Raw genomic sequence first — 23,373 nt, forward strand, 5'->3', positions numbered from 1 at the left:
CATGATTGTATACATAAGAGACCCGAGAGACTACATCCCAAAACTCCTGAAAGGGATTAACAAAGTAGCAGGATACAAAATCAATGCACAAAAATCAGTAGCATTTCTATACAAAAATGACAAAGATACAAAGAAAGAAATAAGGGACATAATCTCATTTTCAATAGCAACAACAACAAAAAAAAATACCTTGGAATAATGTTAACCAAGGAAGTGATAGATCTATACAACAAAAACATAAAAACACTCAAAAAAAGAAATTGAGGAGGACTTGAGAAAATGGAAAGACCTACCATGCTCCTGGATAGGCAGAATTAACATTGTGAAGATGACAATCCTACCAAAGGCAATATATAGATTTAATGCAATTCCAAATAAAATCCGTACAGTGTTCTACAGAGATAGAAGAAATGATCTCAAATTTCATATAGAAAGGCAGAATGCCTCACATATCCAAACATATCCTCAAAAAGTAATACCTCTGGTGGCATCACCATACCTGATCTAAAGCTATATTACAAAGCCATAGTAATAAAAACAGCATTACTGGCATAAAAACAGGAGTATAGACCAATGGAAAAGACTTGAGGACCCAGACTATGGGTCAAGCAATTATAGCTACTTGATATTTGACAAAGGCCCGAACAATATAGGCTGGACAAAAGACAGCATCTTCAACAAATGGTGCTGGACAAACTGGATAACACATGCAGGAAACTGAAACTTGATCCACATATTTCACCATGCACTACACTAAAATCCAAATGGATCAAAGACCTCAACATAAGACCAGAAACTGGAATACTACTGGAAGCAAATTTAGGAAGTACTTTCCATGACATAGGAATAGAAAAGGACTTCCTGAACAAAACCCCAGTGGCTCATGTTCTTAAACAGTCACTCAACCAATGGGATCATATGAAGCTGAAGAGTTTCTTTACAGACAAGCATATAATAAGCAAAGCCAATAGAATACCCACAAAATGGGAGAAAATATTTGTAGGTTATCCAACTGATAGAGGCCTAATCTCTAGAATCTACAAAGAACTCAAAATTCTAAACAATAAGAAGACAAACACCCCACTCACAAAATGGGCACAGAGTTGAACAGGCAGTTCACAGAGGAAGATATACAAATGGCAAACACACCCTTAAGAAAATGTTCATCATCATAATCATCATCAGAGAAATGCAAATTAAAACAACTATGAGATTCCACCTTACCACAATAAGGATAGCAAACATCAAAAAATCAAATGAAAGTAAATGCTGGCAAGGATGTGGAGAAGCAGGAACACTTATCCACTGTTGGTTAGAATGTAGGATGGTACAACCACTTTGGAAAGCAATATGGAGACTCCTGAAAAAGCTGATTATAGAGATACCAACAGACCCAGTTATTCTCTTACTGGGCATCTACCCTAAGACCTTCAGACCAAAGACCAGAGAGATTTGCTCAACCATGTTTGTAGTGGCTCAATTCATAATAGCTAAGTGCTGGAATCAATCCAGATGTCCAACACTAGATGAGTGGATAACTAAGATACGGTATATCTACACAATGGAATTCTATACAGCAGTAAGAAAAAATGACACAAAGAAACTTGAGGGAAAATGGTTGAACCTGGAACAGATCATTCTCAGTGAACTTACCCAATCGTAGAAAAAAAAAAATTGACACATAGTCTCATTCATGTACAACACCTAACCTGAATTTACCCAAGATACCTTACTTACCCAGCAAACAACTCATGAACTAGACACTAGATGAATGGGGAGGGAGGGGAGGGCATCGAAGGAGTGGGAAACACTAATCTGGACCCAAATGGCAATGGTACCATAAAATTCTACTTCCTAAAAGGCAGAGCAGATGGTTGAACCTTCATTAGACCCTGACATGAAACACCCGAACCATAAGACACTGGAGTATGTAGGATCAAGACTAACCTAAATCTTCTACGTCTTCCCTACCTTCCTCTCCTCCTCACCCCCCTCTCTCTCCTCTCTAACGCTTGTATATTAGTTATGTTTTTCCTCATTGTCTTAGTGGGCACTGACCTGTAACCCCACTACCAGCATGGGGTATCATCCACAATGAGATTTTGATCAGAGAAACCTACAATGTTTCCTAAAACAATGACAGACTTTGTCAGAGTACTTGATGACCCACCAAAGGTCAGTGGTAAGACCCTATTGCTGAAGACTCCATACGTAACTGACATGTAAAATTGAACGGCATGGCTGGAATCCAGGTGAAAGTCAGTTCCCAGACAGTCAGCGTGTCTAGTGCCAGAAGGTAACACATGGGCAACTGGGGGAAATGAACAATATCTGTCCAAGCAACTCATGGTCTAACCTAATTAGCAACAAATAACCTGGTGTGATGCCCACACACGTGCAATAGTGGCACATAGCCATGGTGGGGAACCAACTGCTCTTGATTTGGCTAACTGATCCCCTCACTGGTACAAGACCCATAGCTGGAGCTGGTAAACAAGTCAGAACCATATCCAAAATAAGCCCACTCTCCAATATCAAGCTACCATCAATCATGGGGTACAAGAAGGTCTATACCTATTAAACTCTCTATCAAAAAAGTAAGTGTTATCTCAATTTTCCAGGTGCTAACTTACTCTCCAATGGAGAATCTGCTTCTCTTTTTCAGATAGATGCAGATCCTAAGGAGAGAGCTGCTCCAACATTCCTCAAAAAGGGCCCAACTGAAACAAAAGAAAATTGGCAAAACAAGCAAGGATGCTATTTTCCTGATGAACCAGATACCAGCACAAAGGGGAAAGAGACCAACACAGAGAAAAATCAACTCCTACCAAATCAGAGATCCAGAGCCTCAGAGGTCCCCAACACCTCAGCAGCACTGAAACAGACCAAAAATGATCCCAGCATGGCTCAGGGAAATTTTGCAGAAGAGGGGTCAGAAAGAATGTCAGAGTCACATGTTTGGTCATGATATGCAGAGACATTTATTGTACCAATAACTGCGGACTTACTCCACAATGCACTACCCATTTAATTCAACAAGGAGGGTCCATTGGGAGGGGGTAGATCATGGATGAACCTAAACAATGGTACCAAAGGGCCTGTATTTGCTGAAAAGAAACTAATAAATTAAATTTTAAAAAATTATATTTTGAGAGCTGGAGAGATGGCTTAGCAGTTAAGGCACTTGCCTGCAAAGCCAAAGGACCTTGGTTTGTTTCCCCAGGACCCATGTTAGCCAGATGCACACAGGGTTGCACGCATCTGGAGTTCATTTACAGGGCTGGAGGCCCTAGCGTGTCCATTCTCTCTCTTTCTCTCTACCTGCTTATTTCTGTATCTATCTCTCTCTCAAGTAAATATATGAAAATAAAATATTTAATATATTAAAAAAAAAGAAAGTCAGGCATGTAGTACAGTACACTTGGGAGGAATCAATGAACCTCCCGGAACAATGTAAAAATTGTTCTATGACTAATTTTTCTAAATGGTGGCAATTGCAATTGACTTTTACCAGGAATCCTTACAGAAAAACAACCGAAGTCAGAAAGAGTTCAAATGGGGGGACCAAAGTCTAAGTATTGGAGGGATGTGAAAAGGAAAATTCAAAATAAATAATTGGAGGATAAATGGATCTGCTGGATCAGTGATTAATGATGGGAAGCCCCATTTGTGGTTGTTTTGCCTCTCACCTTTAATATAGTAATTGAAAGTAGAAGTTCAGGAAATCGCAAGTGCTTGACCACATGTACATGGGGAAAGCGTGAAAACACTTAATCATTACAGGGACCTGACAACTTTACATGAGGTGAATAATTATGGGATTGTTTGATGATAAGGGATAACAAAAAGTTTCTATGAATTCTGTGAAATTATACCTTTCTTGAAGTTTGTTCTTGGTTGACATGATCAGAAAATAAAAGACTGAGGCTAAGAGCTGTGGCAGCAGAGAAGCAGAGAAGTAGAGAAGCATGGAAGCATAGAAACAGGAAAAAAAATAGAAAAAAAAACCAAGAAAAAAGTAGAAAGATAGAAAAAGAAAAAAAATATATAGAAACAGAGAAGGAGGCAGAGAAAGATGGACAAACTCAGTTGCCTTCAGCATTAGCCTGTCAGCTTACACAAGAACTTGACTTCGAGTTGTTATTTAGCTGCTCCCTTTCCCACCTCTCTTCGGGGACCCTCCTTCAAGCCATGGCTGGACCCGGGCATATCATTATCTCTCTCATCTGCCATCCCTGTTCCGGTCTTTCTGGATTCTGTTATCAGACTTGATGGTGGGAAGTGACAATAATTGAAAGCACATGGAGGAAAACAAATACAGCACACATGTTAAGTGTCAGGTATTAGGCAAAATCTTCTGGATTTCAGTTTTCGTTCCTAAGATGAGTCTCAAAAGTGGAAGGGAGCCGGGCATGGTGGCCACGCCTTTAATCCCAGCACTCGGGAGGCAGAGGTAGGAGAATCACCATGAGATCGAGGCCACCCTGATACTCCATAGTGAATTCCAGGCCAGCCTGTGCTAGAGTGAGATCCTACCTCGAAAGAAAAAAAAAAAAAAAAAAAGGAAGGGGCAGGGGCGAGGGAAAAGAGGATACTCACACATGATGCATCCATTCAAAATATGTTGCTAGTTAAAATAAATAAAAATTTTTACAAATGGTGTGTAGGGGGTTAGAAATCATAGTTCATAGTTCTCATTATTGAAAGGAAACATTCTGAATATTCTTACATTAATTACTATGTTTTTCTATAATTAAATTCAAAATATCATTATATAGAGCTAAAAGTTTGGAACAGAAGACAATGGACTAAAAATACATCTGTTAGTGATGGTCAATTTTAATGAATGATGATATAACAGAGCATGGCAATTCGGTGTTAAGAAAAGAAACAAATACTTAACATATTTTGTGAATGTTTTTATAAGACTCATGTACAGATTGGGCTGAATATATAATTTGTGGGATATATGGTATAACTGGGTAGCATTATTAAAACTAAACCAGAAACTTTAACTTAGGAGTGCCTTAAGCCTATAACCCCAGCAGTTTACAGACTAAAGAAAAGGATTTCCAAAATTTTATGACCAGGTTGGGTTACATACTGAAATCCACTCAAGCCTTAGGTACAAAGTGAGACCCAGTGTAAGTAAGTAAATTGAATAATGAATGAATGAACATACAAGCAAATGAATAAAAGTAATAAATTAATGAAGCATAATTTTTGAACAGAAATATCCATACTCAGACAGCAGACAGGCAACAGTATGTGGCATTGTTCTGAGGTTTGGGGCTTTTAAGAGAAAATGCCCAGAAAGGGAATAAATGGGTCTGTTGGTACCTCTATGGTCATCCTTTTCAGGCGTCTCCATATTTCCTTCCATAGTGATTTTACCAGCTTGCATTCTCACCAACAGTGTATGAAGGATCCTATTTGTCTACAATCTCTCCAGCATTTGTTATGAACTTTTTTAATGTTTGCTATCCTTACTTGGGTAAGATGTAAGCTCATAGTTGTTTCAATTAGCATTTTCCTGATGATTAGGGATGTTGAACATTTTCTTAAGTGTGAGTTTGCCATTTGTATTTCTTCCTCTGAGAACTCCCTATACAGAAAAATGCCTTATTCACAGGGGCCTGGAGAGGGTATGATAAAGACTATTGTAAATCTCCTGTTTCTCTCACTCTTTCTTTTTTTTTTTTTTCTCTCTCTCTCTTTCATATTACCTATATTTTGTTCCTTCTTTTCCCTTGGCACTGACCTGTAACTCCTCATACCAGCATGTGGGTAACTTCAACAATGAGCTGTTATCAGAGAGTCCTGTAAGGTTTCCCAAAAGAAGACAGAATTCTGTCAGAGCACTTGATGACCCACCAAAGGTTAATGGTAAGACCCTACTGCCGGAGATACCACATGCTGTTGGTACAGAGCATGGAGCAACCTGGCTGGAAACTGGAAGAGAGTCAATCCCCAGACAGTTAGCTTGTCTAGTGCCAGAAAGTGTTATGTGAGCAACTGGGGGAAAATGACCAATATCTGTCTAAGCAACTTGTGGTCTAAACTACTCAACAGCAATCAACCTGATATGATACTCATACAAGTGCAAAAGTGGCACACAGCCGTGATGGGTTACCAGCTGCTCTAGATTCAGCTAACAGATTTGCTCAGTGGAAGGGAACCCATACCTGGATTGGGGAAACAAGTCAGAAACATATCTAAAAACAAATACACTCTCCAATATCAAGCTCCCACCAGTAGTGGGCTACAAGAGGGCCTACACCTATTAATTTCTCTCTAAAATAATAATGGATATCAATGGATCTTGCACTGACCTCACTCTCTGTCAGAGAATTTGCTTCTTTGTTTCAGATGGAGGCAGATCTTGAGGAGAGAATCAGTCCATCACAACACACCTGAGCACCAGCTGAAACCATAGAGTTAGTGGAGTAATGAGCAAGAGCTGCTTTCTCTGTGAACCTGGTACCAGCAGGAGGGTGAAGGACATAGACACAGAGAACACTCAACTCCTACCAAATCAGATATCTAGAAGCATAGACACTTCCACAACTTCCCATCACTGAAATAGACCTAAACTGAATCCAACAAGGCTCAGGGAAAGATTGTTAAAACCGCCATAAGTTGGGTTATTATGCACAGAGATCTTACCTTTCCCCCATAACTCAAGGCCACCCCCAAAATGCAACGCCCACAATCCGCAGTGAGGGACAACAGGGAGAAGGCTAATGATGGTAACATCATAGCTGTATACACACTATATACATATCAAATAAAATAAAACTTTAACATAGAAGCATTTCCAACTTAATTAATTATTTGAAGACAGGTTTTATAACTATCACCATGAAAACAATATCAGTGAAACAAATTTCATAATCTTATGAAACACCTTTTAAAACATGAATTTGTAAATGCAGGTAAAACTTGATAACTGCCCTGAAGATTATATAAGACATCTGGAAATGGTTTGATTACTAATATAACAAATTAAGATTACCTGTTCATATGGTTAAATCATTAAAATTCCAACTTTCTATAAAGCCCAGTTTAAAAAATGAAGAAAAATAAACTTGAAAGAATATTTCTTACAAGGGACTAAAGATTAGAATTAAATTTCACTTCTCTACAGAAACCACACAATCAAGAAGAAAGGAGAGAGAAAATTTGAGTGCTAAGAGGCAGAAAGCAAGAAACAAACAAACAAATAAAATACAAAGAAATTTCCTGTACAGTGCACCGGTATTTTCCAATAATAAGAAGATGTAACAACCGTCAGATAATCAAGAATAGAGCAATCTATTGTTAGCACAAGTGCCTTTGTAGGAAAAATAAAAGAGCCAGGTTTGGTGGTACAAACTGCTATTACAGATTTTTGGAGTTAGAGGCAGGAGGATTAGGAATTCAAGACCAATTTGCCTAAGTAAAGAAAGGAAAGAAGGAAGGAAGGAAGGAAGGAAGGAAGGAAGGAAGGAAGGAAGGAAGGAAGGAAGGAAGGAAGGAACGGAGAGAGGGAGGAAGGGAGGAATAAACTAGTAAAAGAAAAAGAAAGTTCTGGGCTGGAGAGATGGCTTAGCAGTTAAGCGCTTGCAAGCCTAAGAACCCCAGTTCAAGGCTTGGTTCCCCAGGACTCTCTTTGGCCAGATGCACAAGGGGGCACATGTGTCTGGAGTTCGTTTGTAGTGGCTAGAGGCCCTGGTGTGCCCATTCTCTCTCTCTCTCTCTCTCTCTCTCTCTCTCTCTCTCTCTCTCTCTGTCGCTCTCAAATAAATAAAAATGAACAAAAATTTTAAAAAAAGAAAGTTCTTCAGGGAGAGGAAATATGACCAAACTGATGGAGTAGGATTTTCATAGACACAGGAAGGATATCATAGATTGAAAAAATAAAGGCAACATAACTGCTGACAACAAATTTCCCATTCTGAAGAAGGTAGTTGTTATGATACTGTCCAGTTATGCCATGTCCTCTTGAGAAATATTGTTTGATCATACCTTTATCTGTTCCTATTATAATATCCTGATATAAGCTAAAACAATTTTAATGCTGAACCTGACTTTCATTTATCAATCTCTTTTCTATGTAGGTATGACATAATTATTTAATGAAATAAGGATGGGAAAAACTCAATCCTCTCTTTATCTTTTTCATCATAAGATAAGCTCTTAAGTTATTTTACATAGCGATAGGCTTCCTAACAGTATTTTAGAATATGTGAGTCATATATTTCAGTAGGATGACTCATAAATGTAAAAGACATATTTCATCAATATCTTTGGTATGTTTGATTTTATAGTTAAATAGGAAGATATTATTTATAGTTAATGTAACATGAGATTTGTCATAAGAATTCTCTTGATAATATTTCATTATTTATTCTCAATTATAATTATGTATTCCGCATGCAACTTTCTTTATTTATTTATATATTTTTTGGTTTTCCAAGGCAGGGTCTCACTCTGGCCCAGGCTGACCTGGCATTCACTATGTAATCTCAGGGTGGCCTTGAATTCATGGCAATCCTCCTACCTCTGCCTCCCAAGTGCTGGGATTAAAGGCATCTGCCACCACGCCTGGCTCACATGCAACTTTCAATGAAATTCTCCTTTGTACATACTTTAAGAGTCTACTGTTCAATAGAAACTTTTACACACAACACAGACAGTCTCTCTCTCTCTCTCTCTCTCTCTCTCTCTCTCTCTCACACACACACACACACACACACACACACACACACTATAGACTACAAAGCTGGCTATGGTGGCTTATGGCTGTTCTCTCAGCTTTGGGGAGGCTAATGTAGAAGGGTTTCTGTGAACTTGTGACAAAATTTAACTTCATATTTATTTACATGTTAGCCTGTGCAGTAGTGTAAATCCAATCTCAAAAAGTGAAAAGAATATTAAAATAAACTTAAAAATTTGAAAATTATAAAATTTCATTAACATATAAATATACATTGGAGGTCAAAACACTTTATGTTTGTTGTACATTAACTACAATGTTAATTAAAATTTAAATAGAGAAAAGGGAAGTATCACAAAAGTTGTATTATTTTTCCCAGAATGTAGCATTTTGGTTTAATAATAAGATGCAGCAAAATTTATGACTGAAATAATTGTGAAAATATTTTTATTCTGTACATGTTTTACATGAAGTTTATGTAGAAGTGATTGAGTAAACAGTTAAAAAAATTTCAATGTAAATAAATGTAGAAGCCTTTTTAAAAAAGTAAAATAATGAGAAAGCATATCGAAATTGTTTAACTATCTATAATTTGAACTGAAGTTGTATGGTTCCATAGTATTCAGTTCAACCACTTCTTTAGTAATATTATATGAATAGGAAAAAGATTTACTTCTCTACTAAGTTATGGTTATGTGACATATAGCATTTTTAGATAGGATGATTTATTTATTTATTTATTTATTGGTTTCAAAGTAGGGTCTCACTCTATCCCAGGCTGACCTGGAGTTCACTATGTAGTCTCAGGGTGGCCTTGAACTCATGGTGATCCTCCTACCTCTGCCTCCCAAGTGCTGGGATTAAAGGCATGCACCATCATGTCAGCATAAAAGATAATTCTGTACTATCCTGGGCACAAAATGATAGCCCAAATTCATTAGAAATGATAAATAATTGAGATTTTACATGTAGTAAAGATTAGAACACAATATTTGGTATTTCTTAAGAAATTTGGAATTCTTGAACAAATTTAGTGTCCTTAAATATCCAAAGGTTTCCCACAAATCATATTACAAATATTCTAAATGAATCTGTAGGTGGTTAAATGCAAAACACTAAAAGTCTACAGTTTGATGTTCTGGCTGCCATCTTTGTTGAATCAGAAATTGAAGAAATGTAATTTTTATTAGTGGCATTCTTAATAATCAAGTACAAATTTAGAGTCTATGAACTTTTAAATGACACCAAATGTATATTTGTAGATTATTATCAAGATTGCTACTAATAAAAATTGCACATAGTCTAGCCTGTTCCTATTTCATGGAACCAGTATTCCAAGATCCTAAACCTTGATTCATTTAAGAGGAGAATCTCTAACTATGGTCTCACCAGCAATGGCACTATAAATATTTTACTCAACCTCCCACCCTAGAGTCAGGATACAACAAACCTACAGAAAGGTTTTGGGAGTGCCAGGGTTTACTGCTTTTCCTACATACCTCCCACTTCTCCCTCCGATAGAGCTATGAAGAATCTCTGTAGTGAGAGTGCCTTATCCTCTGGCCAGCATCCTCTCAGGTCCAGAAAATGAAGATAGGGCAGCTTGAAGGGTGATGTCTCACTTCTCTCCTTATCCAAAGGAAAATGTAGAGTGAGACACTTCTGGGTTTCATGTAGCCATGTTTCAGTCATCCAAGAAACATGTCCCCATGAATAAATAGACTTTGGAGTAACTTGAAGGAGTATACAAAGTATAGTTTTCTCACTAGTGAGTGATTTGGGATTAAAAGAAAAATAGAGGTTTAATAATGTTCCTATCATTTGAAAGTATGAAAAAATTTTCATTAAAAAATACTAAACTAAACATGTTTTCAGGCCTTTTTAATGAAAGGGATGAATTGTATTTCAAAAAGTCTCAAGTATTTATCAAGTATCCATTGAGTACATCTAAAAATAAAGAACTGAACCAAATGATTTTAAAAGACTTTTTCAGTTATAAAAATTAATATATGAAATTATACATAATATATAATCACCACAATTTTGATCTTCCTTAAGTATCTACACACTAGAGCATTACCATATATCTATCCATGTCTACAGCTCTCTCTCTCTCTCTCTTTCTCTCTCTGTGTGCATATATATATACATATATATATATATATATATATATATATATATATATATATATTTTAGCATTTTACAGTTGATTACAAAAAATAAACATGTTTATGTTATGAATTACTTTGAAAATAAACCCACAGAGCAAACTAATAATAGTTCTGTAGTGAAGATCTACTCAAATAAAATAGACAGCCTGCTATTTGTATAGTTTACGATGAAAAAAAGTATATGGAGTGTGAAAGGGAGACTTGGGCTTTAATAAATGTAAACAGAGTCAGTGTGCACTTGCCTTTTCTATGAAGCCTGCCTTTGTGAACTTCCAGTCCTAGATAATGAGACATGCAAATGTGCTCTGATATGTGCTGTGAGCATTCTTTAGACAGGATTTTCATTGTTTCCACCATGATTTGTTTCAGATTCAACTCCTAAAACATAATAGGTGTTAAATAATTACTGTTGGGTGAATGACTAGATAATTTTTAGAATAATATGTATTATAATATGTAATAACATGTATTGAATTAGTAGATTATCATAAATTCAAAAGCTGAATTACACAAAACTTTTCAAATCTACATTTCTAAGAAAGAATTCATAAGCTGTTTAAAAGTGCTGATGTGCTTCATTGTTCCTTTAAATATATAATGTAAAAGTGATATTGAAGGAAAGTTGGAAAGGAATTTCTTTCCATGTTCTTTCTTTTGAATTTTGAAGGACTTTAAGGTGATATTTTATTCATGTAAATAAAATAATACTATTTTTATTTATAATATAGTAATTATTATAGATAGAGTTATGATTGGTAGGATGAGAGGCCTAGACTGTATATGAGGCTAATCATCAATAATCTATATTTATATGATTATAGTAGTACATCATGTTCAGCTAAATAAAGGGTATAACTCATGAAAACCTTCAGATGATACTGTGAACAATGAAATATCCACACTGTTCTCCATGAATGCATGATAAGAACCAAATCCCAGCTCAAGTATTATATTTCATTGTATTTTATAAGCATCCTAAACCAGAGAGAACAAAAATTTGAAATATCGTTTGATCCTATTGAATAACTAAAGAGTACAGATTTGTAACAGCAGATTTTAAAGAAGATACACATAACTCTTTTATAAACTTTTGAATCTAGCAATAACTTCACACACAGGCAACAATGTGCATGTACACATCATATACAACAAGAATAAAACCATCAAAAAACCAGCATTTAGTCAGATCTCAATGCCCGTCATAGCCTGTTAGCGGAGAAGAAGCAACATTCTCACCCAGAACTGGAAACTGAATGTAACCTAACCCACTGTCAAGCCAGGCTACATAAGCCCATTGGCACAATAGTGGCATGAATGTTATGAGAGTAACCAGCTGCTCCTTGATTTACATAAAGACAAAGAGAAAAACATAAAGAAAAAGTGCCACCTATGTTTCTTAATATATAATAAATTTTATTACAATAATCCTCAACAAATTATTTGGTAGACATAATGTCTAACTTTATTTTATCTGAAAACAATAACTACCACAACAAAAAAGTGAATTCAGAAGTAGGCAAATAGGATGTTGGACACCAATTTCTAGAATCAAAATTATGTAAATAATAATCATTTCCAAAAAAATTATTCTAAATTCCAGCAATAGGTGTAGGCTTTATAAGCATAGAACATATATATATACAGGAGCTGTCTGCCACAATATTAACATAAATAGATGTTCCATATTTCCTTTTCAGAGTTAGACATAATACTGTCCTGCCTTTCAAGAAATCTCTTTTATTTTACCCATTGCTTAAATAAATATTGCATGAAAAATATTTCATGAAAATCAATGCTGCTAATATATATTAAAACAATATCCTTTTGAAGTATTTGGCTTGCAAGCCACATGCTGCTTAAGTATATCAGAGATCTGCACACCATACTAACTAAATCGAACTTTCCATTGTATATTCCATCTTGAGAAAATATGAAATTGTTCTTCTTTTGTACTGTATCAAGTTTAGCTCTATACTTTAGCTATTTTGCTATTATTCAACTGAAAATTTATTATTAAAATTATTCAGTGATAATTGTATTTTACCATAACTCCTTGGTTTTCAACTATGGCAAACAGAGTAAGATACTCAATTTCACCACAAAATAGCCTGAAACTAAAATAAATTGCCAGATCTATACATGTTTCTAGGGTGTAACTGAAGTGTGATATATCAGAATATTTTAAATTGTATGTTATATTCTGTCTGTGTTCTGTGACTCAACACTATAATACTTTCATATCTGAGCTAGTAAATCAAGATTTCCAATTTTAATGTTTTTTGATGCATACATAATGTTTTGAAATATATTTATTTATAATAAATAAAGAGAGGACAGAGAGATATAAAGAATAGACATGCCAGGACCCCTTGATGTTTCAAATGGACTCCGGATACATATAGCACTTTGTGCTCTGGCTTTACATGGGCACTGTGGAATTGAACCAGGTTTGGCAGGCTTTGTAAGAAAACACTGTTACCCACTGAACCATCATACTGACCACATCCAGAGTAAGTTATTGATATATTAGAAATATTGTGAAGACAGTATTACATGAAATATATAACAAGTTATCAAGTACAGAAAACATATAATTTTATTAGCCGTTATATTGTAGAAATGTGCATTTCTTCTGAGGATACAAGGCTACTGACAGTTGACAGGTATTTGATATCCAAAAAAAATTAAGTGAATGTCCCCAGCTTTATTTCATAGTGTCAACAATATTTTCTAGATGTACTTATCCAACACCAATCTATAGAGTCTAGAAAACAGCACAAAGAAGAAAGCCATGCAGTATGACTAGCCAGTACAGACGACAGATTAAGTTGCCTTATTTGAGCTCTCGATTTACCTTGCCTGACTAGTTGATAGCTCACTTTTTCCCACCACTTTTTCCTTTCTTCCTCCTCTTTTTCTTCTTCTATGCTTCATAAATGTAAAGGGTAGAGAGTCTTTGAATCTCAGAATTCCACTTAAAATCAAATAAATCAGTTATCCATCTCCTCCTGGTGAGGTATTGAGCAGAGTACACTCCTGCCTCCCTGTATTAGAATATTGTAATTCATCAAAGTAAAAGCTCTATGGTCTCAATGCCAATAAAAATGAAAATAATAATAGACAAACTCATAGTGCTGGGACAAAAGAAAAATCCAGAAAAGAAGAGTTAAGCAGATTCAGATGAATGAGGTACCTGATTATTAGTTAAATTATTACCATGGTATTATTTTATGAATGTCAAATCATCAGGTACATATAAGCAAAGTCACATGTTCATGGGCCCCTTGGAAAATAGGGACTTTGTGCAGGATATTATATCCAGAGCTGTTCAAATTGTATGTGGATATTGATGTATTTCATAGAAAACAAATATTTTTAAGAAATGAAATACATGCTGTAGTTCTCACACTAAGGTAATTGGAGTCTAGTCTCAGTTTTCCACAATTTTTCACTGTATTTCCTCATAAATTCACCTCATATTTCATGCCAAATATACTTAACTGTGTGGACATCACTATTTTTTTTTTACAATTTCTTTTCCAGAAACTCATGGTGCATATCTTTCCCATTTTTTTATTAATTAGTTTTGTACTCAGCAAATATAGTCAATTTGATACCATTGTTAGGCTCATCCATAACCTACCCCCGCCCCTCAGCCCCTCCTTGTTGATGTATATGGGTCATGCATTGTGGAGTTAGCCCGCAGTTATGGGTAGGATAAATGTCTCTGCGTATCATGACCCAACATGTGGCTCTGACATTCTTTCTGTCCCCTCTTCTTATTTTGACATTGCATTGAAGTCCCAGGCCTTAAAACTTTGACAGCATTTCTCATATTTCTCTCTGAAGGAGCATACTATCTTCAAGGTTCACTTTAATAAGTATTACTGATTTCTAGAGCATATGGCCATTTTTCCTCTATTAAATTATTTACAATTACTTGATAAATATTTGTTCTCTATCATACCATTATATTTTGAATCTTTTTTGAAGAGAAATAAAATAACTATATATTAAAATTTTACATAGTCCCCTTCTTTGTGCCCCTTACTCCATCCTGCTCAAATTAATCTGCAATTTTTCCTTTTATTCTCTCTTATATGTTGATGTATATTGTTTGCCCTCCTCCATAATACACCACAACCTGTTAGAGGGCCCAATTATGATGCAGACTTTATGTAGGTAATAACAGCCTCTTTGTAGTCATGAATAGAGTAATCACTTTATACCTGGGAGAGAGCATCCCATAATACCCTTCTGTTCCTTGGCTTTTTCCATTCATTTTGCTACACCTTCTGCTATGGTCCCTGAGTCATTTGTGATGTTATAGAGATGCTTTATTAAGTGCTAAACATTCAACTGTCACTTTTCAGCACATTGACAAGTTTTGAGTCTCTTCAGCTGTCACTGCCATCTGAAAACAATAACCAATAGTGAGAGCAGCACTGATATACATGCACAGACAGAAGTATTGAGAGAATAAATTGGTGGAAAAAATTATATCCATGCAGCCAAATATTGTACTTACCTTCTCCTTGGTGGGAGAAAGCACACAATCAAATGTGGCTGATGGGAGGAAAGGACCTAGTCCAGTGGAAAGCTTTGATGGTAGGGAATATCTATCTATCTATCTATCTATCTATCTATCTATCTATCTATCTATCTATCATCTATCTATCTAGTATCTATATATCTATATCTCTATCTATCATCTATCTATCTATCTATCTATCTATCTATCTAATATCTATATATATCTATATCTCTATCTATCATCTATCTATCTATCTATCTATCTATCTATCTATTTATCTATCTATCTATCTATCTATCTATCTATCTATCTATCTATCTATATATATATATATATATAGAGAGAGAGAGAGAGAGAGAGAGCAGAGGCTGAATGTCCTTGCCAAAAGCAGATGGAAAACAGCAGCAGGGGAGAACAGAGGTCTGGCAATGGGGAATTAGCTGTACACTCCAAAGCCTGCCCCCAAAAGAACATCTCCTCCAACATGGCCCACATATCAATAGCCATTAGCTGGGGACCAGGCATTCAAACTATATGTGTTTATTGAGGGCATCTGATTCAAAAGACCACAACAAACAACAGCAATAACTTCCCCCAACGGATTTGTGACCACTCCCACCCTGAAGCCATAGGATTTGACTAGGTTTTCAGTTTTAATCTGTGATTTAATTTAGAGAGTAGTTGTCTGTTATGAACTCCACAACAGACAAGTCTCAATTGCACCAGTGGGAAAATTCTCAGTGTGTCCTCAGTTGTGTAGCACATGGGTTCACCGCTGACTAAGGCCACTAATGACCTTTCTCCTCACCTTTCTCCTCAATCAAGCTGCACAGCACTTTCCAGTGCCATGACTGCTGGTCAACAGGTAGGAGGCTTCCAGCTCAAGTCAGTCTTGATTTCTCAGTGTCCTTAACTGAAGCATGGGATGCCTTCAGAAAAAAGGTATTCCATATCTAGTTCTGATGGGCAACCAAGAGCACTGAAAATAGTTTGTTTAAGGCCCTCCCTGTAAAGTATCCCAATCTCCCTCACAATTATTTTTGTGACATTCTCTGGGTATAGCAGGTATACTTTGCAAATGACTTCTATTCCAACTCTCTTCTTAAACATATATTTTTAATTATCCTAAGAAGAAGCAGGTTTCCATATGGGTTATTTACAATTACTTTAATATTGTTTAACCATTCTCCCAACACCCTCCTGTCCTCTATCTGCCTCCTTTGACAAAATTCTTCATTTTTGTTTCTAGTCAGAATTTAGTAGGATATTCAGCTCATAAGCTAAATATTTTACTGATTAAAAATAGAATTATAGAATACAGTTAACTTTGCATTAACTTACGTATCTTTTAAAATTTATTACTTTATTATCATTTGAAAGCAGAGGAGAGAGAGCTAGAATGGCCTTGCCAGAGACATTTACTACTGCAAATGAATTCCCGATGCATGAGTCACATTGTACATCTGGCTTTATGTTGGTACTGGGGATTCAAACCTGGATTATAAAACTTTAAAGCAAGTGCCTTAAGCCATCACTTCATCCCAAATTCATATATTTTTTGAATCATGCAGTTATATGAAATATGTTATATTATATTATATTATATTTTATATCCCAGGGATATTAAAATAAGTCAAGCCAAGTGAACATTTCATTTTTAAGGTTACCTACAAAACACATTAAAAGCAAGTTATAGTCAAAGCATGTAGCTTATAGAACCAGTAACGAAACCTAGGAGTTATGGAGCTGTATCTGTGCTCAAGAATGTCAAAGTGAAAACAAACACAGATTTTATCAAATAAACATATTCGGAGATTTTCATATGGTTTTAATAAGTAATGTCTATGTGCTTCCAAACCTAAAAGTTATATTTTTGAATATTTATATATGGCACTATTTACATATGTTTTGCCAAATGATTAGTAGGTGAATACAAATATTATGTATGTATTTAGATTGAAAAATAAGCTTTAATTAATTTTTAAGTTAGTATTGTAATTGGTTTTGTCATGGCATTTTAATACATATGTTGTAATCCATCCTATTCTATGCCCCTAGCCTACTTCGGTGTGATTCTCCTTCTCCCCTGTTTATTATGTATGTCCTTACTACTTTTGTATTTTATTTTAGTTTAGTGGAATCCTTGATAACTTTATCTTTAAATATATAATTTACTTTTTTCATTTTACTAATACTGAGTTAAAAATTCTTTCCCATGGGCTGGAGCGATGGCTTAGGGGTTAAGGCACTTGCCTGTAAAGCCAAAGGATCCAGGTTCGATTCCCCAGGACCTGTGTAAGGCAGATGCACAAGGGGGTGAACGCATCTGCAGTTCCTTTGCAGTGGCTGGAGGCCCTGGTGTGTCCGTTCTCCCTCTCTCATCTCTCATTCTCTCTCTCTCTTTCCCTCCCTCCTCTCAAGTAAATAAATAAAAATATTTTAAAATATTTACAATGATATATTTGTAGATTTACAAAAATGTGCATCTGAATATATTAAATATAAAATGAGACTTTCTTTGCAAACGTGTCCTATGCTAGTCTTCATTGACAATCAATTCCAGAGACATAACTATTGTAGAAAAAAATATTCTATTAAATTTTTGAGAATAAATTTGGCTATCCTGAAACAAACATGTTAGTTGCCATCATATCTTATGTCACATTATCTGACAAAAGCAAATTTAGTTCTGATTTTTGACACATCATAATTCTTGTAACAGGCTCTAAAAATGAGTTTTGAGGCAAACCAACCTGAGAAAACAAATCTCATAAAAGCTCTGGGTTTTGCACAAAGAAAAGTACCTGAGGCCTTTTAAAGGAAGCTGTGAGCTTTTCCAAGATTGTTATAAGCTGGCTGATCACCCAGATGGAACTCAGTCACAACTCAGTCAGTACTGGACTATGGCAAAAGGGACCAAAGCTTTCTGCCCAAATTTAAAGATGGAAATTTGGCAGTAGAGGTTGATGATTAATACATTAATTACCCCAGTTCCTGTTATCATCACCTTCATCCTTGGTCTTTCACAAAGGAAGAAGGAGAGAACCCAGAATGATAATTATTTTTTCTAAATATGTATGAGGAAATTGACTCTAAAATCCTCTTCTGGAAAACATGCTTTGACAGGAAAACACAGGGGAGTCTTAATCTGCTTCTAATTAACAAGGCAGCTTACCTGACTTTTTTTTTTTTTTTTCTGGTGTCTTCTGCACACAGTACAACACAGTATATGAATAAAGTTGGGTATCATCTCTTGTTTATAAATTCAACATTTCCCTGTCAAATGATGTCCCCAGACCTAAGAGCACAAAAGTCCAAATGGAAGGACATTGCATTGTGTTAAAAATAAAACTCTGCCTTTATGAAAGTGTTTGGGTCTTTTTCCATTTACAGGACATTATATTATTGAGTTTTCAAAAATAAATATCCTAGGAAAAATTATGATAAAAATCCACATTCATGTTAGTTTTATTTATACCTCAATAGTGATTATTCCTCAAATAAGTATACTGATACATGTGTGCTTGCTATGTAGCACTTTTTCTTTTTTTTTTTTTTTTTTTTGCCTTGCCCGTGGCAGCTGGCCTCTGAGAACTGCTATCATATCTCAGTTCTGTCTCCATTCCTTGAAGCATAGCATACATTCTTTGCTCCTAGCAAGTACTGCACAATTATTTCAATATTAGATGAAGACATGAAGTAAATTATAAATATTATAAGCAATGCTAAAAACACATGCCATTATATTCCCAAGCAACAATATTTATTTTAATATGACTACAATATTTTGATGAATACTTATAGCTTAAGATTTAAAATTCCATTTTGAAAACTGTTTGAACAATGATTTCCTATGTCAAAAGTAAATAGTTGAAATGGATGAAATGTACAATACCAGCCTTTCTTCAAGAAAGCAATATTTTGATGAGAATTTATCAGTTGGTTTTATTATGGTTTGGTATGCAAATTGAAATTATTCTAGTTCATTTATGATAGCCAAGACAATGTAAGATATCTTACAGACATTCTTACTGACAAAGGATATAATCTGTGGATTGTGTAGACATGGAACTTTCACAAGTCTATGATCAACTTACTTGATTAAGCTTTGGTTATTATTTTTAATTTGTTTTATGGGAGATGTGTTATAAAGTAGGCTTCCTCACTGAAATATTGTATTTTCTTCATGTGAAACCCTTATTTATTAATTTTCAAGTTACTTTCTAGTTCAATCTCATTTTCAGGACTGGTTCTAAAAGACGTACTGGTTGTAAGATGGGGTGTGCTAAGATGGGGTAAACTACTCAGGTAAGGTGCGTTTCCTTCTGAAGAGTCTGGGGTTGGTCCTTCAGGTACAAGTCTACCATTGATTTCTTGGTATTTCATGCCATTGATTGAACACTCCCAAACTGCATCTCATTTTCTGTCAGCATTCCAGTTTTATCTGTAAACACATACTCCACCTGCTCAAGCTCGTCAGTCAGGTCAGAAGTATTGACCTGAGCTTTCTGATCTGACTCTTCATGATAGAGATCAAGATTCCAGCCAATAAAAAATGATCCAAGAAATTTCTGCATTTCCACTGTCACATATAATGAAATTGGAATGATGAAATTGTACAGTACCAAAAAAGGCAAGGAAATCAGAAATAAATCTCAGAATCTTGCTATTATTTCCCTGATGTTCTGTTTTTGGTTATACCAAGGTTCATCCCATTTTTCTTCAGCTTTCCAGGTGTATTTCACGATAGTACTGATGATGGCTTCAGAAATAAGGATTATTAAATAAATTATCAAAAATGTGTTCATTGATTTTTCTACTGCAGTCGTTTCTGAGACTTGCTCTTGTCATTTAATGCCATCTTAGTTTCCATTCCAGTGTATATAGCAGCACCCAAAATTTCTTTTGTGTATTTTAATCTGGCTCCACAAAGCAAGAGACTCTCTGGTCCCAGAGGTCTTACAATTTCTGACATTTGTTGAGGTATTATCATTCGTCCCACGAATCTGTACCAGTCTGCGTCCGGCTGCCGGCATTCTATCACAGCTATAAGACTGTCCAAGTTGGCAGCTGTTTGTGATTCTGCTGTTTCTGGAACGGACATGTGTGTCTTCAGGTTCGTCTCACCATCCAAACCAGCAGCTGTAACACGACATGAACCACCAGGTCGGTCCGAGGACAGAAGCCCCAGATCTGCAGGGAAAGTTTCGTCTTTGGCTATTCGAACCATGTCACCCACACGAATGTTTTCCGATCCAGTTTTTAGAAGGCCGCCACCTCGATCGACATAAACAGGAGCTGCCTTGACTTCATTATCTGAGTTAAGTCGTAACCGGTCTTCATGCCCCCCGTTTTATGGCGGTGACTGTTATCACACAGAATAATGGAAGTCCACTACTAATTGGACTGGTAGGTGTATCAATCATAAGCTGAACCAGAAATATAATAAGGAAGTAAAAGCTTTGCAGTCTGACAAAATGTTCAAATAAATCTTTTGGAATACAATTCCACACAGTATACTTAGATGAAATAATCCGGTTACCTATAAACTTTTGAGGTGTGTGAAGTCCATTTTGGGGAAATCTGTTGGCTGTGTCAATAGTTCCTGTGTCACTGAGAAGTGCTGGGTCAAACCCAGTCATTTTCTAGTTTGCTTCGGGGCCGAGGTCTCTTGAACCTTGTCCCCAGCGCCCCATGCCCCCGCCGGCCGCAGACGCCTCCTCTCACTGACGCCGCCTCCGTGCCGCCCAAGCCCGGCGCACTCCCCTGAAATAGTATAATTTCAATTCAGTAGTTCAAATGGATATGTTATTGCAGTCCTGATGTTGAATAACTAAATGTGTTCATTGCAGAAAGGTGTTTCAACTCAGGTATTGATACAAATGGCCAAAATATTTTATTTAAATGAATAGCTGAAATTTTCAACATCACATAATTTAATACATTTTGTTTCATAACTTCATCTTAGAGATATATAGTGCATCACAACCATTTGAAATGTGTTTATGTTAATTTCAGATATTTTTATAATTATAAACTATATAAAGCTCTTTTAAAATTGACATTTTTCACAATTATTGAAGTAAAACTATACATGAAAAGGACGGCTCCTCCAAAACCTACATCTATGCTCAGCCCATCCTATTTTCTAATGTAGCTATATATAATTCTGAAGTGTAGCATTTATCAGTTATTCGGTCATATAAATATAAATATTATATATATAATTAGTATATATATAAATATGATATATTTACATATACTATATTTACAATATACTATAATATATAATATAAATATAAAACAATTTGGGAGGGATTTTTAATTTTAATTCTAAGTTGCCTACTGTTCCTGCTGTTGTACTCTATTTGGATTTACTTTTATATGTGTTATATAACACTGTTGTGGGGACTTAATACATTGATCCTGCTCACTATCTTCTAGTGTGGCCATGTAGTTGACATTACCTGGGCTTTCTCTGTTGTCTGTAGTGCTATCCTGAATAGTGTTTACATATATTCTACTGATAGATGTAAATATACCAGTACTGAGCATGAATAAAAGTTTTTCTTCAATATCAGCCTAGCAATTGAAACATTCATGTCATATGAATAATCCACTTTAGTAGAATAGAGAAATGGTTTTCCCAAGGGATTTCACTAATCATGCTCCAACATACCTTGTGAGATCACTTCTTTTCAACTGGACTTCATGGTTATATTTCATTGAAATTTATGCCAAACAATAGCTATGAAACTGAACCTCAGATTGATTTTAACCATCATTTTCTGAAACATTGCTAAAGTTGAATATCTATTTCTAATACTTATTGGGAATATTTCTATCTAGCTCTTAAATTTACTGGAATATTTCTTTCATCTGCTGTGAACATCTAGCCACAATTTACAATGCATAACAGCACCTTCAAATTTATATTTTCTGAACAGTTTAATAACTTGTTTGGACTTCATTTTATAAGTCAATATTATTAGTTTTTAACATTATATTACAAGTATGAAAATATTCAGCTTAAATACTATGTACTTACTAAAATAAGTAAAGTAACCATTTAAGGACAATAGCATAGTTCATATATTGATATATGATGGGAGATCTAATATTCAGTTTTCTGGGTATGATTCTTAGTGCACACATATTGAAATATATCTAAATCTAGGATTCATTAAATATATAATTAATTAATTGTATGGGTAACATCATCATATATAATTATACTCCATTATTAAAAATAAGTAACTAACCATTTACTTCAAAATAACAAAATCTGTTCCATACATGCAAAACTAACTAGTGGTTTTTTTTTATTTTTGTACATTTATTTGAGCAGTAAAGAGAGATGATATATCATACTCCAAATATTTAGCTCATTATCATTTATTTTAGATTATAATATGTGAATATCAATTAACAGAGCATTTAGAATAATGGGTTTGGCAATAGTCATATATAGTTTTCCTGTTATTTAGCTATCCACCGAGAGACTACCACACAGCATCTATTCAATTTTCCCCATTTGTACTTGTGTACTCATCCTGAGGGCCTCAGTGAATCATGTGTTTGATGTTATGTTTGTTATGTTATGTTATGTTATGTTATGTTATGTTATGTTATGTTATGTTATGTTATGTTATGTTGTGTTCTAGAACCATCAATCTACTTTATAATGGATAATATAATATAACTGAACATTTTATTTTTCAATCTATCTTACAGTAGTTGAATTATATTTAATTTATTTTACATTATACTTAAAGTAGCCATCTATTTATTCAATGAAAATGTGCATCTACTTAATATGTATAAAATGTTAAAATTTGGGCTGGTAAGATCATTTAGCAGTTAAGGCCTTTACTTGCAAAGTCAAAGGACCCAGGTTCAATTCCCCAGAACCCACATAAGCCAGGTTCACAAGGTAGCACATACCTCTGAAGTTTGTAATGGCTGGAGGC

At 35.2% G+C, this 23,373-nt stretch overlaps 1 pseudogene; it reads right to left on the reverse strand.

Annotated features, from left to right (window-relative positions):
* Positions 1–19,600: 19,600 nt before the first annotated feature.
* On the reverse strand, positions 19,601–21,045 carry LOC101610133 (annotated as a pseudogene).
* Between the last annotated feature and the right edge of the window lie 2,328 nt (positions 21,046–23,373).

The sequence above is a fragment of the Jaculus jaculus genome, chromosome 11, assembly GCF_020740685.1.
Source record: "Jaculus jaculus isolate mJacJac1 chromosome 11, mJacJac1.mat.Y.cur, whole genome shotgun sequence".
Taxonomy (NCBI): domain Eukaryota; kingdom Metazoa; phylum Chordata; class Mammalia; order Rodentia; family Dipodidae; genus Jaculus; species Jaculus jaculus.